This window comes from Helianthus annuus, chromosome 8, assembly GCF_002127325.2.
Source record: "Helianthus annuus cultivar XRQ/B chromosome 8, HanXRQr2.0-SUNRISE, whole genome shotgun sequence".
NCBI classification, from domain to species: Eukaryota; Viridiplantae; Streptophyta; class Magnoliopsida; order Asterales; family Asteraceae; genus Helianthus; species Helianthus annuus.
The window spans coordinates 114,554,553-114,573,298 of NC_035440.2; positions in this window are offsets into that span (position 1 = coordinate 114,554,553).

Sequence of the window (18,746 nt, forward strand, 5' to 3'; positions counted from 1 at the left end):
ATAGTTCCGTCGCAAAATGCACATAAATGCGCATTTTGACCGAAACTTTGACTCGTCACCACAACTAGTCAACGTGGTAATCAGTAGGTATAATCGCTAGGGATTGTAACCATCGTGATTACCATCACGTTGCAAAGTTCAATTGAACTTTGACTTGACCAATTCATGGTCTAAACCGAAAGTCAAACGGTAGTCAAACTGTTTGACTTTCAGCTTTTAATTGCTGAAAATAATAACTAGCCATGAAAGAACACTTACAAAATGTTCTAAGGCTGGAAAGATGGACTAGAAACTCAGGTAGAAAGCATCCAATGAATGGTAGCCTTCACTTAGAGTTGTAGGAAGAAGAGAAATGAGAATGAGCAATGAATGAATGAGAATTCTTGGCTATTTATACTTGTTGGAATGTTGTAGGATCATGACATTTGTATTGTGTAGCCTCCAAGGAATCATCTTGACCCTACAAATGTGTGGTTGTGGTTTAAAGCCTTGGAGAGGTGTTAACTTGATCACCAAACAAAGGAAACCATCAATAAACAAAGAGGAAACAAGTTGCAGCTGAAAAAAACTATTCTGTTGACACAGGGGTGTCGCGTGCCGCGACAGCAGACCCATCTGGGTGTCGCGCAGCGCGAGGATAGGTGCAGGTTTCAAAAAATTTAAATAATCAGTCCCTGCACACACTTAAGTGCATATTTGATGTATTTAACCTTCGTTAAGCCATTTCAAGGCTCGACAAGGACGTTAAAGTATAGGGGACTTGAAATGTGCTTGGAAATATAACGGATGTCGGTTCGTTTGGTCGTACGGTCGCGTTATTTGGTTAATTACGACGAAACTCGAACGGATGCGAAAACGATCCAAATTAAGCGACGAATAGTATTTTTGCATGCCTATCACTAAAATATAATATTTTAGTGATTACAAAAAATTTTGGATGTCCGGATATGGTCAGAACGTAAGATATGCGCGTATATGTAAACTTATGCAGTTTTTTACGCTTTTAGTCCCTGTGATCAAATAAGCGCATTTTCGAATACCGAACCCCTCAAAGCTTATTTCTAAGCTATGTTAAGGTTATTTATGGTATTTTTAGCTTATGATCATGTTCCGGAATGTACGTTGTCATACGAATCAGCAGACTTTTGTAGTTTGACGCAAATTATGACATTTATGCTTGTAATCATTGTGAACAATTCAGTTATCAATGAAATAAAGTTATTTGATCCCAATGTTTTTTTGTTTATGTTTGATGTTTTTCATGTTTTGGTTTTTATTCAATTTTATACTCTATATCACTTTCTGGAGAATTATACGCAAACTGGTGCGTAAACGTGATCAGTTTAATGCGACAAATACTCCGGAACATCAACTTATGCTTAATATACCTTAAATAACCTTTACATAACTTATAAATAAGTTTTGAAGGCTTTGGTATGGCAAAATCAAGTTTATTCGCTTACAGGGACTAAAATTGACAAATTGCGAAAGTATGCCAATTTGAACTGTAACGAACATTCCGGAACATGACCATAAGTTAAACACACCCTAAATATCCTTTACATAGCTAAGAAATAGGCTTTGAGGGGTTCGGTGTGCTAAAATAAACTTTATGCTCATTTAGGGACTAAAAGCGTCAAAAAGTGCATAAGTTTGCATTTTCGCGCAGAACTTACGTTCTGAATACATCCGGACATCCAAAAATTTATGTAATCATTAAAATATTATGTTTTAGTGATTGGCTTGTCAAAAATCCATTCGTCGCGCAATTTGGACCGTTTTTGCATCCGTTACGACTTCCGTCGTAATTAACCAAACAACGTAATTGTACGGCCAAACGAACCGACATCTGACATATTTTTGAGCATGTTTTATGTTCCCTATACATTAACATCCTTGTGGAGCTTAAAAATGGGTTTGACGGGTGTTAGAAGTGCCAAAACACGACCATACGTGTGACACTTCGGAATTTCCCGGACAATCCTTCGATGTAACTTACGTGTGTAAATATTTATTAAATGAAAACCCGTGAACTTTCGTGTTACATGTTATGTGTATCTACGTATTGGTGTATTTAGATATGTATATATATGTGTGTGTAATACATATGAGCCGAAACCACAAGCAACCCGACTCGAGACCACGGTCTCGAGTGAACATTAGTAATGGGCCGGCTAGGCCTTGGCCTTGTAGGAATTAAACCCAACCCGGAACCCCCCCTAGCCCAACTCGGTGCACTATATAAACCCAACCCCACCTCCCTTATCTATTTTACACACTCATCACACTCTCCTCCCATCTTCTTCACTAAACCCTAAAACCCTAGAACAACACTACAATCCTTCTCCTTCTTCTCGGGTTCAACCAACATCAAGAACATACTCGGCTTTAGCTCGGAACCGCCAACCGGAAGCTCGTTCATCGATCCATCATACCCGCACACCTTGAATCTATAACCGGTTAGTGGTTTTAGCTCTTTCTAGATGTTCATGTGTTAATAAGGTCACTAGGACAAATATATGTTATGTGTTACTATGATTCTTGTGTATGGATGATGTTTGTTTGACATGTTTGTGTGGATCAAAATGTGTTAAATGGGTAACCGGTTAGTGTTTGGCTTTTACATGATCCTTATTGGGTTGTGCTTGTTGATGTTGATGATTAAAAAGGATGCTTGTTGTTTTGCAAATTATTGTGATTCCGGCTTGTGTGTATCTCGGTTTGTTAGGAAGTTTAGATGGTTTGTGGTCATTATAAATGTATGTTTCGGATATGTGCAAATTGCTTGAATGTTATGTAAAATGATGATGAACATGAAGAACAATTTGAATGCCTTTGAAATATTTTGAAATGTGCATATTTGATCTGTTTTGGCTATTGATCAGACAAACAAACATGTTTTAGTGGATATAGTACAACATTTACATGAAAATGCAATTTCATTGGATAGTACAAGTCTGCAGGTTCTAGAAGGGATTGCCATGCACGTTATCACGGTTGCGAGTCGCAACCTTTGGTTGCTACTCGAAACCACGCATGACCAGTCGAAACCTCCCAGTTGCGAGTCGCAATCAGCACGCATCAAACCTGGTTGCGAGTCGCAACCACACCTGCTAAGTCGCAATCTCCGGTTACGAGTCGTAACCAAAACATGACGGACCGAGACCGCAGTTGCGAGTCGCAACCTCGGTTGCGAGTCGCAACCACCTTAGTTTCGACTGGGCTGTTTTATGTTTTTGGGCCTTAACTGTTTGTCTTGTTGGGTCTCCTATTTGACTGAACTTCATTTTGATCTGCTACTGTATGCATATATGTTACTGTTTGTATTTCTGCCTGTTAACTGTTTGTATACGTACATGCTATACGTGTACCCGACTTGACCCATACTTGGTAACCATGCTAGGACGTGGTGACCAACATACTTAACCAAGTAACGTATCATACTGAGCAACCCAAGGTGAGTTCACAACTTAAAAGCATGCGTCCCGGTGGTTTGGGACACGAGACTTAAACAACCCTATCCCCTTGTAAAGGGGATACCGTCTACATTCCTTCCCTAGTTATTGGGAACAAACTTACTTTATCTTCCCTTGTATTGGGAAACCTTTTTAGTTAATTACTGTTTATACGGAATGCAACTAACGGCACTAAACGCAACTCTATCACTCAAGTCCCTACTACATAATACCGATTAGTCGCCGGTGCCAGGCGAACGGGTTATTAGTTGATAGCGCTATTTAGGTCTTACCAGCCTCACACCGTGCCATGGTATGGGATCGGTCGTGAACTAATGTACTCAGGCATCCGTCAATGATGATAGAACATTGACATCGGGGCATCCTGCGGAAACGCATTCGGTTACCTAGTGTTCGGTATTGGAAAACAGTTTAGTCGCTAACTTTTGGGGTAGCTCCCCATGGCATGTATAAACGGATAAATTAACTGGTGAAACAAGTTTTTGGTAATTAAAACTGGACAACTAGTGAACTCACTCAGCATTATTGTTGACCCCCTTACTGCATGCTTGCAGGTGGCCAGTGACTGGAGCAGCTGCTTGGGATGTGTAGTGGTCGTCTGCCCGTGCGTTGGGCATTTATCATGTTTACCTTATGAACAATGTTTAAAACTGTTAATTATGCTTCCGCTACATTTTACTCTGAACTTAAGACTTAAACTCTAAACTTAACGCTTGCTAATCGTATGATTAGTAAGTACTACTTCTGTTATTAATTTAGTTATTCAGTATAATTGGTGGCTGGATCCTGGTCAGTCACGCCCTCAAGGCGGGTGTCATCCGCGGGTGGATTTTGGGGGTGTGACAGATTGGTATCAGAGCCATTGGTTATAGTGAACTTGGTTTTAAAAAGGGAAAAATCTTTTTGGGAAAAACCAGACTATAACCCGTGACTCGTGACGACACTACACTCCAAGTACAAGGCTCGACTTATCTGACCTCACAGCTCGGACCCATAGTTACTTGCTTAATTGTCTTATGCTTTCCGTTTTGCTATACGTACTAGTTTGCCTGATTAGATAGATACATCTTCTCTCTTCTATCTTATTCTCGCTATCACGCACTCATACTATGTTTTCTGGTTATGAAGACAATGAGTGGACGCGGACGAGGAAACGTCAACATGACTCAGGCTCAGTTCACCAGCCTGCTCAACACTGTGGCTGCCGCTTTCGCAGCTCACCCTATAGGTAAACTCGTTGTTTTAGGATGTTTAGATCCTACCGCCACATCGTCTTTTCGCCTCTAAACCTATTTCGCTTCACTCCTCACAACAGGTCAGCCTGCACCTGTGCAACCACGTGTTTGTACCTTCAAGACTTTCATGGATTGCAAGCCTCTCCCATTCAGTGGCACTGAGGGTGCCATAGGACTCCTGCACTGGATCGAGAAGGTCGAAGCTGTTTTCGCTGTCTGCGAGTGTCCCCCTGCTAATTGGGTGAAGTTTGCTACTGGTACTCTAGAGGGAAGCGCACTTTCATGGTGGAAAGCGCAAATTCAAATGCTTGGTTTGGAGACTGCTAACGCTACCGCGTGGGAAGATTTCAAGGATATGATCAAGGAAGAGTACTGTCACAGGGATGACATCCACAAGCTGGAAAATGAGTACTATGAACTCAAGATGGTTGGGTCAGAAATTGAGACCTACACCAAGCTGTCCAACGACTATGCTGCTCTTTGTCCAAACATGTCTCGACCTATGTATCGAAGGATCGAACTGTACATCAAGGGTCTGGCTCCAGAAATTCGAAGCCATGTAACTTCAGCTAACCACACTACCATTCAGCCGATCGTTCGACTTGCTCACAAACTTACTGATCAGGCTGTGGAAGAGGGCAGGTTGCCCAAAAGGATCAGTGCTGCGGAAGGAACTTCTAGTGATGGCAAACGAAAGTGGGATGGAAATCAGGGCAAGGATGCCAACCCTACTCAAGCCCCAGCTCAGCAAAGGAAAACTGACAACAACAAAGGCACTCAGCAACAGGGTGGCTACCGGGGAAACTACCCTAAGTGCAACAAGTGTAACAGGCACCACAATGGGGCATGCAACAAGGGTCAGTGTCAGCGATGCCACAAGATGGGGCACGAAGCAAAGGATTGTAGAAGTCAGTTTCCGGCAAGACAGAATCAGCAACAACCCCAACAGCAACAGCAGCAGGGAAACAACAGAGCATGTTTTAAATGCGGGGCAACAGGGCACATGCGAAAGGATTGCCCTGAACTGAATCAGAATCGCAACAACAATCAGGGAGCTGGGAACAATGAGCAAAACAACAATGCTGGGAATGCAAGGGGCAGAGCTTTCGTGATTGGAGCTGGCGAAGCAAGGAACGATCCCGACGTCGTGGCGGGTAAGTTCCTACTTGATGATCGTTATGTTTCTGTGTTATTTGATTCCGGTGCCGATGCCAGTTATGTATCCCTTCGCATTAGTAAGAAACTTAAGCACTCGCCTGCATTATTAAGTTCTAAGCACATCGTCGAGATAGCTAATGGTAAGAACATCGAGGCCACGCACATGATCCACGACTGCACCCTAGAATTGTCTGGCCACACGTTTAGTATCGATCTTTTCCCTGTCAAACTTGGAAGCTTCGACGTCGTCATTGGTATGGATTGGTTATCCAAACATCGCGCTGAAATCCTCTGTCAAGAGAAAGCAGTTCGTATACCTCGCCGTTCTGGTCAACCCCTCATCGTCAAAGGCAACAAAGGTGGAGAAGTCACAGGCATTATCTCGCTTTTAAAGGCCCAGAAGTGTTTACAGAAAGGGCACACCGCTATCTTAGCACTTGTCACCAACACCCACGAAAAGGAAAAGAGGATTGAAGATTTTCCTGTGGTACGCGATTATCCCGAGGTATTTCCTGAGGAACTACCTGGACTCCCTCCTCACCGTCAGGTCGAATTCCAAATCGAGCTAGCTCCCGGAGCAGCACCCATAGCTCGTGCACCCTACCGTTTAGCCCCTGCAGAACTGAAAGAACTCTCGACGCAACTACAAGAACTATTGGATAAAGGATTTATCCGTCCTAGTTCATCACCCTGGGGAGCCCCAGTACTCTTTGTCAAGAAGAAGGATGGCACATTCCGAATGTGCATCGACTACCGTGAGTTGAACAAGGTTACCATCAAAAATCGTTACCCTCTCCCGCGCATCGACGACCTATTCGATCAGTTGCAAGGATCGAGTTACTATTCTAAGATTGACCTGCGATCAGGCTACCATCAGTTGAGAGTACGTGACGAAGATATCTCCAAGACTGCGTTCAGGACTCGTTATGGTCATTACGAGTTCCTCGTTATGCCTTTTGGAATGACTAACGCGCCGGCAGTGTTCATGGATCTAATGAACCGCGTATGTAAGCCTTACCTCGACAAATTCGTGATCGTGTTTATCGACGACATCCTGATTTATTCGAAGAGTCAAGAAGAGCATGAACAGCACCTACGCCTTATTCTGGAACTCCTTCGCAACGAGCAACTGTACGCCAAATTCTCTAAATGTGACTTCTGGCTTCGGGAAGTCCATTTCCTCGGCCATGTAGTTAATAAGAATGGAATTCATGTCGACCCAGCTAAGATCGAATCGATAAAGAACTGGCCTACGCCTAAGACTCCCACGGAAGTTCGCCAATTTTTGGGTTTGGCAGGCTACTACCGCAGATTTATTCAGGGATTCTCCAAGATTGTACAACCCCTCACGACTCTTACTCAGAAAGGCGTCGCCTACAAGTGGAATGCAGCACAGGAATCTGCTTTTCAGAGGCTTAAGGATGACCTCTGTAGTGCTCCTATTCTCTCGTTACCGGAGGGCACTGACGACTTTGTGGTTTACTGCGATGCGTCCATTCATGGACTCGGTTGCGTGTTAATGCAACGCGAGAAAGTTATTGCCTACGCCTCTCGACAACTCAAGACGCATGAAAAGAACTACACGACGCATGACTTGGAACTGGGAGCAGTGATCTTTGCTCTTAAGATATGGAGACATTACCTGTACGGTACCAAGTGCACTATTTACACCGATCACAGGAGTCTCGAGCATATCTTTAGGCAAAAGGAATTGAACATGAGGCAACGTCGATGGGTCGAACTCTTGAATGACTACGAATGCGCCATCAAATACCATCCGGGCAAGGCCAATGTCGTGGCAGACGCCCTCAGCCGAAAGGACACTATACCAAAGCGCGTGCGAGCACTGCAACTCACCATCCAGTCTAACCTCCCTACTCAGATTCGGAATGCTCAAGTTGAAGCATTGAAGCCGGAAAACATCAGGGCTGAGTCTCTTCGAGGGTCGAGACAGCAACTAGAACAGAAAGAAGATGGTGCTTACTATGTAACAGGGCGTATTTGGGTTCCATTCTATGGAGATTTACGTGAACTCGTGATGGACGAAGCCCACAAGTCCCGCTACTCAGTACATCCTGGTTCGGACAAGATGTACCATGACTTGAAGACTACGTATTGGTGGCCTGGTATGAAGGCCCACATAGCAACATACGTCAGCAAATGTTTGACTTGCGCGAGAGTCAAGACAGAATACCAGAAGCCAGCAGGCCTACTCCAACAACCAGAAATCCCGAAATGGAAATGGGAGCAAATTTCCATGGATTTTGTTACAGGGTTACCTAGATCTCAACGCGGAAATGATGCTATTTGGGTAATAGTAGATCGATTGACCAAGTCCGCGCACTTTCTGGCTATTAAGGAAACGGACAAGTTTTCTACCCTGGCGGAGATTTACTTAAAGGAAGTAGTTTCGAGGCACGGAGTGCCAACCTCGATTATTTCAGACCGAGACGCTCGATTTACTTCGGAATTGTGGCAAGCTATGCACAAATGCTTTGGCTCACGTTTGGATATGAGCACTGCTTATCACCCGCAAACGGATGGACAGTCTGAACGCACCATCCAAACTCTAGAAGACATGCTTAGAGCGTGTGTGATCGATTTTGGCAAGAACTGGGAGAAGCATCTACCGCTAGTAGAGTTCTCTTACAACAACAGCTACCACACTAGTATTCAGGCAGCACCTTTTGAGGCATTGTACGGTCGTAAATGCCGGTCACCTCTCTGCTGGGCAGAAATCGGTGATAGTCAAATCACGGGCCCAGAGATGGTGGTAGAAACAACGGAAAAGATTGCCCAGATCAGACAACGCATGGCGGCAGCCCGTGACCGTCAGAAAAGCTACGCTGATAAGCGTAGGAAACCATTGGAATTCCAGGTCGGTGACCGGGTTCTACTTAAAGTCTCACCCTGGAAGGGTGTGGTTCGCTTTGGTAAACGGGGCAAGCTTAATCCGCGTTACATTGGACCATTCGAAATTACCGAGAAGATCGGTAAGGTTGCTTATAGATTGAGTCTGCCTGAAGAACTGAGTGCGGTACACAACGTTTTTCACGTATCCAACCTGAAGAAGTGTTTGTCGGATGAAACACTTGTGATTCCTTTTAAGGAACTGACGATTGACGAACAGCTACACTTTACTGAGGAACCGATTGAGATCACTGATCGAGAGATCAAAATCCTCAAACGTAGCCAGATACCTCTTGTACGAGTTCGTTGGAACTCGCGACGTGGCCCAGAGTATACCTGGGAGCGGGAAGACCAGATGAAGCACAAATATCCCCAGCTGTTCCCTAACAAAAATCCCAGCACTGAAGCTACGAACGAATTTCGGGACGAAATTCCAAACTAACGGGGGGATGATGTGACACCCCGTTGAAACGCTTTTACTTAACTTACACTAGCTTGACAGTGGCTGCCTTAACTTTCGGGACGAAAGTTCCTAAAACTTGGGGATAATGTGACACTTCGGAATTTCCCGGACAATCCTTCGATGTAACTTACGTGTGTAAATATTTATTAAATGAAAACCCGTGAACTTTCGTGTTACATGTTATGTGTATCTACGTATTGGTGTATTTAGATATGTATATATATGTGTGTGTAATACATATGAGCCGAAACCACAAGCAACCCGACTCGAGACCACGGTCTCGAGTGAACATTAGTAATGGGCCGGCTAGGCCTTGGCCTTGTAGGAATTAAACCCAACCCGGAACCCCCCTAGCCCAACTCGGTGCACTATATAAACCCAACCCCACCTCCCTTATCTATTTTACACACTCATCACACTCTCCTCCCATCTTCTTCACTAAACCCTAAAACCCTAGAACAACACTACAATCCTTCTCCTTCTTCTCGGGTTCAACCAACATCAAGAACATACTCGGCTTTAGCTCGGAACCGCCAACCGGAAGCTCGTTCATCGATCCATCATACCCGCACACCTTGAATCTATAACCGGTTAGTGGTTTTAGCTCTTTCTAGATGTTCATGTGTTAATAAGGTCACTAGGACAAATATATGTTATGTGTTACTATGATTCTTGTGTATGGATGATGTTTGTTTGACATGTTTGTGTGGATCAAAATGTGTTAAATGGGTAACCGGTTAGTGTTTGGCTTTTACATGATCCTTATTGGGTTGTGCTTGTTGATGTTGATGATTAAAAAGGATGCTTGTTGTTTTGCAAATTATTGTGATTCCGGCTTGTGTGTATCTCGGTTTGTTAGGAAGTTTAGATGGTTTGTGGTCATTATAAATGTATGTTTCGGATATGTGCAAATTGCTTGAATGTTATGTAAAATGATGATGAACATGAAGAACAATTTGAATGCCTTTGAAATATTTTGAAATGTGCATATTTGATCTGTTTTGGCTATTGATCAGACAAACAAACATGTTTTAGTGGATATAGTACAACATTTACATGAAAATGCAATTTCATTGGATAGTACAAGTCTGCAGGTTCTAGAAGGGATTGCCATGCACGTTATCACGGTTGCGAGTCGCAACCTTTGGTTGCTACTCGAAACCACGCATGACCAGTCGAAACCTCCCAGTTGCGAGTCGCAATCAGCACGCATCAAACCTGGTTGCGAGTCGCAACCACACCTGCTAAGTCGCAATCTCCGGTTACGAGTCGTAACCAAAACATGACGGACCGAGACCGCAGTTGCGAGTCGCAACCTCGGTTGCGAGTCGCAACCACCTTAGTTTCGACTGGGCTGTTTTATGTTTTTGGGCCTTAACTGTTTGTCTTGTTGGGTCTCCTATTTGACTGAACTTCATTTTGATCTGCTACTGTATGCATATATGTTACTGTTTGTATTTCTGCCTGTTAACTGTTTGTATACGTACATGCTATACGTGTACCCGACTTGACCCATACTTGGTAACCATGCTAGGACGTGGTGACCAACATACTTAACCAAGTAACGTATCATACCGAGCAACCCAAGGTGAGTTCACAACTTAAAAGCATGCGTCCCGGTGGTTTGGGACACGAGACTTAAACAACCCTATCCCCTTGTAAAGGGGATACCGTCTACATTCCTTCCCTAGTTATTGGGAACAAACTTACTTTATCTTCCCTTGTATTGGGAAACCTTTTTAGTTAATTACTGTTTATACGGAATGCAACTAACGGCACTAAACGCAACTCTATCACTCAAGTCCCTACTACATAATACCGATTAGTCGCCGGTGCCAGGCGAACGGGTTATTAGTTGATAGCGCTATTTAGGTCTTACCAGCCTCACACCGTGCCATGGTATGGGATCGGTCGTGAACTAATGTACTCAGGCATCCGTCAATGATGATAGAACATTGACATCGGGGCATCCTGCGGAAACGCATTCGGTTACCTAGTGTTCGGTATTGGAAAACAGTTTAGTCGCTAACTTTTGGGGTAGCTCCCCATGGCATGTATAAACGGATAAATTAACTGGTGAAACAAGTTTTTGGTAATTAAAACTGGACAACTAGTGAACTCACTCAGCATTATTGTTGACCCCCTTACTGCATGCTTGCAGGTGGCCAGTGACTGGAGCAGCTGCTTGGGATGTGTAGTGGTCGTCTGCCCGTGCGTTGGGCATTTATCATGTTTACCTTATGAACAATGTTTAAAACTGTTAATTATGCTTCCGCTACATTTTACTCTGAACTTAAGACTTAAACTCTAAACTTAACGCTTGCTAATCGTATGATTAGTAAGTACTACTTCTGTTATTAATTTAGTTATTCAGTATAATTGGTGGCTGGATCCTGGTCAGTCACGCCCTCAAGGCGGGTGTCATCCGCGGGTGGATTTTGGGGGTGTGACAATACGCGCACAGGGACCAAAACCACCAAAACTGAAACACTGCTGGTCTGCTGGGTCCTTAGGACCGTATGGACCTGCTTACGGTCCGTAAGCAACCCCTAGAACAGCAGAAAGTGTTTTCCAGCTAGATCCAGCTGTTCCTCACTTGTGCACATGGTTTTTGGGTTTCTATGGGCTGGTTTGTGTGCCCATCAAGGTGCCAAATCAGAATATGGCAAGTGTACGGCTTAGATCGTGCCCCCTTTTGCAAGAAACGATCTTAACGGTAGTGCCATGCCTACAAATACCCACCATGTTTTCATTCATTCCTCACATTTGAATCTGATTCATGCTCTCTAAGTGGAAGTATATGCTTCCTACCTGAGAGTGAATCGGATCAAGTCTTGCGGGGACCTTCTGTAAGTCTTCTTTTGTGCTTTTCTTTCGTTTTTAGCGTTAAAGTCAAACTACGTTTGACTTTCTGCATTGACCAGTTTATGGTCAATGCGAAGTTCATTTGAACTTCATAACGTGAGCATAATCACGATGGTTATAGTCCCTAGTGACTATACATACTGATTACCACGTTATCTAGGCTCAGTGACGAGTCGTAGTTTCGGCCAAAATGCGTTTTCTCGCGTATTTTGTAACCAAACTACTCTAGGGTATTAAAACCGTTTGTTTTAATACCAAACCTGTTTTCTAACTTAACTAAACATGTTCTAGCATGTTTAGCTCGTCACTTTTAGAATTGTGCTTGTCTAGGGTCGTAAAGGTAAGCGATCTAAACAATCGCTTATACTTTCGAACCCGACCCATTTGTTTGATCTTTTAGGATCCGACCAAACATATTAGGTGACCATAGTTGTATAGGGAATAACCTTTCGAGGTTATACCTTATGGTCACGTCGTTTAAGTAGTTGTATGATAAGTAGTTCTTATGCCTTAGGAAAATTACCAAAATGCCCTTTTGCGCCAAAATTCATTTTAAGCCTATGTAACATAACTTTTGACATATAAACTGATTTGGCAACAATATTAAACATGTTAAGGAATATCTTGCTTGTCATAGGGCTAGTTAGGCGTTCCGAACGCGTTTTACGCGAACAACGCGTTAAAGTAGCATAAGCTACCTAAACGGGTCGTAACCGGTCAAAAGCAATTAGGATAGGTTTCGTTTTAGTATGCAGGCTTTGTCAAACCATATTACATAAGTTCCCACACTTATTTGGTTTACAAACCCTCGTACTACCCGATCCTCCGATAGGTCCGTTTATTAATGTAGATACCTATATTAGGTGCCGTTTGATTCTGTGATCTTCTAGCTTTGCTTGGTGGATACCTAAAGTCTATTGAGCAATCTCAAGTGAGTACATAGACCCCTCTTTTACTGTATTTCAAACATTTTGGGGTGAAACACATGTGCCTACTTGTTACTTTCGTGCTTTCCTGTTTTCACATCATATGCTTGCTATGTTCGTTATTACACTTATAGTACATGATTTTATTGCATTGTTTTGCTATGTATGTTGACTGAGCATGCTAGCACATTGATTTACATGACTTTTCTGCTTTGTATATTAACTTAGTATACTTACTACATTGTTTTCATATAACATGTTTACATTTGGTATAACATTTGGCTTGCACAAATGGGACTTATATACATTCATTAACATCAGCTACGCCGCTCGGTAGTAAGTAATGGTACCATAGGACTTGACAAATCCCGTTCCTGACATCCTAGGTTTGTTTGGGTGTAAGGAATGACTGAATCCGATAACATTTCTTTTGATAACCTTGACTTAGGGTTATCCGTCTGTCTCAAGGCTTGAATGTATGCGTTAACTTACCACATAAATGTTTGTATCATTTAAAACATGCATTTACTTTGCAAAACATAACTTTTTGATATATTCAAAATACTTTGTTTTGTACATTTTTACGTTTGGTTTAAGTGATTACACTTTACTTACCATACATAACATTGGTTACACATTACATGACTACATTTTGGGCTTCTAAACATTTAACATTGGTTTATACAAGAACATTTGATGGTTGGTTTAAACATGACCATTATACATTGGTGGTTTGTGTAAGTGACTTAAGTAACGAAACGCGTGTAGTAGATGCAAGCATAGTGGATACGCCGCTGGTACTTCCTATATATAAGTTCTTGTATTGTATTGTATTACATGTCGTGGCGTTATTTAAATCATTCAATTTGAACTTATACATTTTTTACAAATAACATATTTTTCACAAGACTTTGTTTTACAAAATAATTTGTTTTATACAACTTATTTTTACTTGGTTATTCTTTTAACCATACATTATTCTTTTATTTATACATATTGTCTGATTTTATCGCTTTTCAAATGATTTACATAACAAAACAATTAACAAGGTTCATGACTGAATTTTCATTAAACATTTTCTAAAAACTAAGTCATGAATCCTATTTTCACAAAACCTATGTTACTCACAGGCATTTTTATGCTGACGTACCTATTTTCACATGTGTTTTCAGGAGCTGTTGCTTAGGATGATGATCGTGACACTAGGGCGGACCTGTGCCTTAGAGACTTAAAATGAAGATATGTAGGATCGTTCGTCGACCTGTTTGAGTCGTTCAGAGTAGTTCGTGTCCGAATTAAGAGGCGGAAACTAATAATTCGGTGCTATTGAAGCTGTATTCACTTTAATCCTGCTGTTTTATTGAAATCGAATGCAATTACACGATCAGACAGCACTTCGGCAGAGTACCGAAACAATACACCACTAACTATGTGTTGTGGATCGCTCACCTATTTATAGATGATCTGGACCGCTCATACGACATGCCGTATGAGCGACCCTACATTGTGACATGTAAGCGATCCAACCACATGATCACATAAGCGATCCTGACAACCTATGACACAAAAGCGATCCTAGAGTAGGTACAGATAAGCGATCCATAAACAAACAAGCTATTCTAGGATTCCGTGTCATGTCTGTTCTCCTTAATCTTCAAGACTTGATGGAAGACGTAGTCAGCAGACGTAGGTGCACTAACAAACTCCCCCTCGGATGTTGACGGAGTCTTCATAGATCTTTCCAATCTGCCTTCGCACATGTCTATCTACAATCTTCATCAGTCGACAATCTGCCTTTGAAATATCTGTCGTTTCAAGAATCCTCGTTCTCTATCTTCATCATCATCAACTTCTTCTCTCTTGAATGTTTACTCGGTGTCTTCAGACTCCCCCTCTCACACAGCTGGGATCGTAGTCTGGAATTCAAACTTTCACTGATTCTGAGATTGCAAACAGGCTCCCATCAGATTCAAGATGGTAACCTGGCTCTTTAACACCTGCACAATCTCTACCCATCCATAAGTTTCTACAAAGATTAAAACTTGTCAACAATTTAGAAACTATGTTGAACCAAAACAGTAATGATTTTGCATTCAAGAATATTACTTGTTTTTATCAAAACAATTTTGTCATTTACACACAAATATTCCCCAAACCAATTCTTCAAGTTTAGCACTTTGAATTTCGAAAATCAGCATCTCAACACCAGTTGTCGAAAATCTTTTTGACTTTTCAAAATATATGCTTAAACACACTGAAAATCTTTTTGGATTTTGAATAAGAGTAAATGCAGAAATGAAATATTTACACACAATATTTTTGTAAGTTTGTGCAAGAGGATCATATCAGTTATGAAACATATCATAAACACCGTTAAGCTTGATTACATGTTAAGTTTTAAACAATTTACCTAGATTGTCAGTATGTTAGTCCTTTTAAATTTTCAACACAAATTTCAATCGATTCGAGATACGATATTAATATTTTAGAAACATAAACTTAATTGTGTATCACTCCACTTGAATATACTCCCGTATCCAGATCCCAAATATTCAGTCTTACAGGTGAGTATACCACAGATGATATCTGTAAAGGGGTAAATGCGAAACCGTGAGAGCTCAGGTCAGAACTTCCGTTCAGCAGAGAGATGACGGCTCGACTTTTGGTGGGTCCCCTTTAGAGGATCTTTTGTTACAACAGCAAAGATTACCAATTTTATTGTTTAATCAGTTTGCTGAGGGCGGCGCTTATGTTTCAAAGCTTTTTGCAGAAAGTATTATTCGGGGACTAGGTCAGTATTTCCATACAGCAGAAGTCCCGGAATAATACCCCAGATATCACTGAGTATAAAGACCTAGTATCTCAGAATACGGGACCTTTCAAACAAGATTTTGGGGGTTACCCATATATCCAAGAATAGTTACCCACGAATTAAGCAAGTTTGATTTAGGTTTATATCTCGTTTCAATTTACTAAATGTGCGAAAATCTACTGACACATCCGCAGTAAGATCGTTTATCACATTTTGGCATTACATTTCTTTAGCGTGCTGTGATAGTTCACTGATATACTATCATTTCCTCTTTTACGCAACAAAAACTCATTTTCCAGTTTTATCATGTTTTTGGGTTTTTTCAGATTTTCTGATGTTTTTGGATTTTCTAAAAAATTCTTACTCCCCCTAAAATTCAAATACATCTAAAGAAAATTGAAAACAAACTGTACAGAACATGACAACTGATATCGAAACACTTCAATTCTCCATCCGTTTGGCTTAAACAATCAGAACTCCCCCTCACAACAAACTATTTTCCCATAATGATTTCAAAACACTTAAATTTGTTTTAATCAGAATGGTTTTTCCGGAAAATAAGTTTAGTTGTTTTTATCTTTTATAAAATGGGGCAAAATCATCACATTGTTTACCAATTTCCTGAATGCTAATTAAATCAAGTTCAATTTAATGACCTTGATTTAACCACTTGTAAGATCAACTCCATTCCACAACTAAAAACTTTCAAACCTGTTTTTCAACCAATTACCATCTTTTGGTTGAATTCTCAAGATGCCGATTCATACTCCTCGCTTACAAACCTGGGAGTTCCGGCAAGTCCTGCAACTTTACAAACAGATTTAGAAAGATGCCGATTCATGATCCGCAATACCATCTTGGGATCTCCGGCAAGTCAGGTTTTCATTCTTGAAAAAATATATCCACCCAAGCCTGACCTTCCTTGGGTGTAACCTCATTGTTTTCCTCGTTCCTTTCAACCGAATTATAAACCCATCCTTTGGAAGCATAAAAATCCTTAATGCTTTGGGCCTTACCACTGACCATTTTTCCAAAGATGCGTTTTACATTTCCATTGAAAGTTTTTTCCACATCAATTTTCTTCTTGTCAGAATAAAACTGATTTGATATTTCAACTTTTCCGATTTTAGATTTGTAATTTTTAGCATTTAGTGGCAGAAAATTCACATCGTCCACTTTCTGAACTTTCTTTTCAATCTTTTTCTCAACACGTGGCTCCTCTGATTTTATGGAATCAGATTCATCACCAGACTTGTTACCTGAACCTTTTACAACCCATTTCTGATTTGTGGCATTGTCTATTCTTTTGGAAGCACTCTTTGAACATTCTCCTTTTTCATAAGTTGAATTCTCAAAGCATGTGAACTTCCGGGTTGACAATTCAGTCGTTTCAACAACTTTTTCTTTCATTTTTCTTGAGGCCTCTTGTTTTGGTCGAAATGTCTTTGGACAATCTTTCGCAACATGACCCACAGCTTTACACTGAAAACAAGATCTTTTTTTAACCTTCTTTGGGGCCTTCTTCTTCATATCCTCTTGCTTCTTAGCAAGGAATTCTCGATTTGTCTGATTTCTGAATGATTTCTCTTTTTAAGCTTCTGTAGTTTTTCCTGCAACAAACATTGTTTTTGGTTTATAAACTTTTTCATTTTTATAGTTTTTCTGTGGAGCAAAACCAAGACCTTTCTTTTTATAATTACGATCATGGTTTGGTTTCTTTTGGAAACTATAACCACAATTGTAACCCATTTTCTTGTTAATTCTCTGTTGATCTCTTGAAGTGTATTGTTTAGGTTTTCCATTAAGATTAAAATCTTTTATTTCAGAAATATTAATTTCTGTGATTTTGAAAACCTTTTGAATCATTTCAATTCTGACACTTCTTATTGGAAAACTCTCATCTGAATATAATTTGTCAGAACCTTTCAAAGTATATGCCACTTTGACTGATTCATCATTCAAATTAGATTTTGAAAGTAAAAACTCTTTATCATAAACCCGTTTGTCCTTTTTATTTGTCGGCTTTGACCCAGACTTTGACTCGGGTTTGGACTCCGGTTTTGATTCCTCATTGTCATCTGTGTCTAACACCTGATCGACCATACTTTTTATCAACTTTGACTCATGATCAGTGTCTGATGACGTATATGTGACATCAATACTTTCTGGTAAGTTATCCGACGACCCAGACTCCCATTTCAAATTGATCGCTTGATTGACTCTTTCTGAATTTGGATTTCGAGGTGAATATCCATTTTCGACCGGGGGCGGACATCTATTGTAGGATACACTCGGTTTCTTACCAGAATTCTTCAACTTTTCTTCATCTTTTCTCACGGATTTTTCTTCTTCAAATATCTTCACTTCTTCAAATGTCTTCAAATCTTTCACCACTGGATAAATCCTGTCAACAACAAAAGTAGAACATGAGTAACTGTCTAATAATTTCTTAACTTTCTCAGTTTCTATCTTTTGTGTTGCCAACTCAAGCTCGAGATCTGCACATTTCTTTATGTTATAGTTTGCCGTATCAAGCTGTCTCAGATAAGCTATCTTCAGAGTATTCATAGCTTCAGCTTGTTCTCCATCAGAATCTGTATATTTCTTGATTTCTCTGTTCATAGTATCATATGATTCTTTCAACTTGTGAATATTGTGCAACAACTCATTGTTCTGCTTAATCAGCGAATCACAGTTCATGCACTTTTCTTGGATCATGACCGGTTCAGCATCCACTTTTATCTCAAATTCAGGAACTTCTTTCACTGTCCTGCTTGAATTTAAAAAGTGAGCTCTTCTCAATTTCTCAGCTTTCGCTTCTTCTTTCAATCTCTCTTCCTCTTCTTCCTCCTCTCTGATCTTTCTTCGTCTCTCTTCAGCAGCTTCCATGACTTTTCTGCA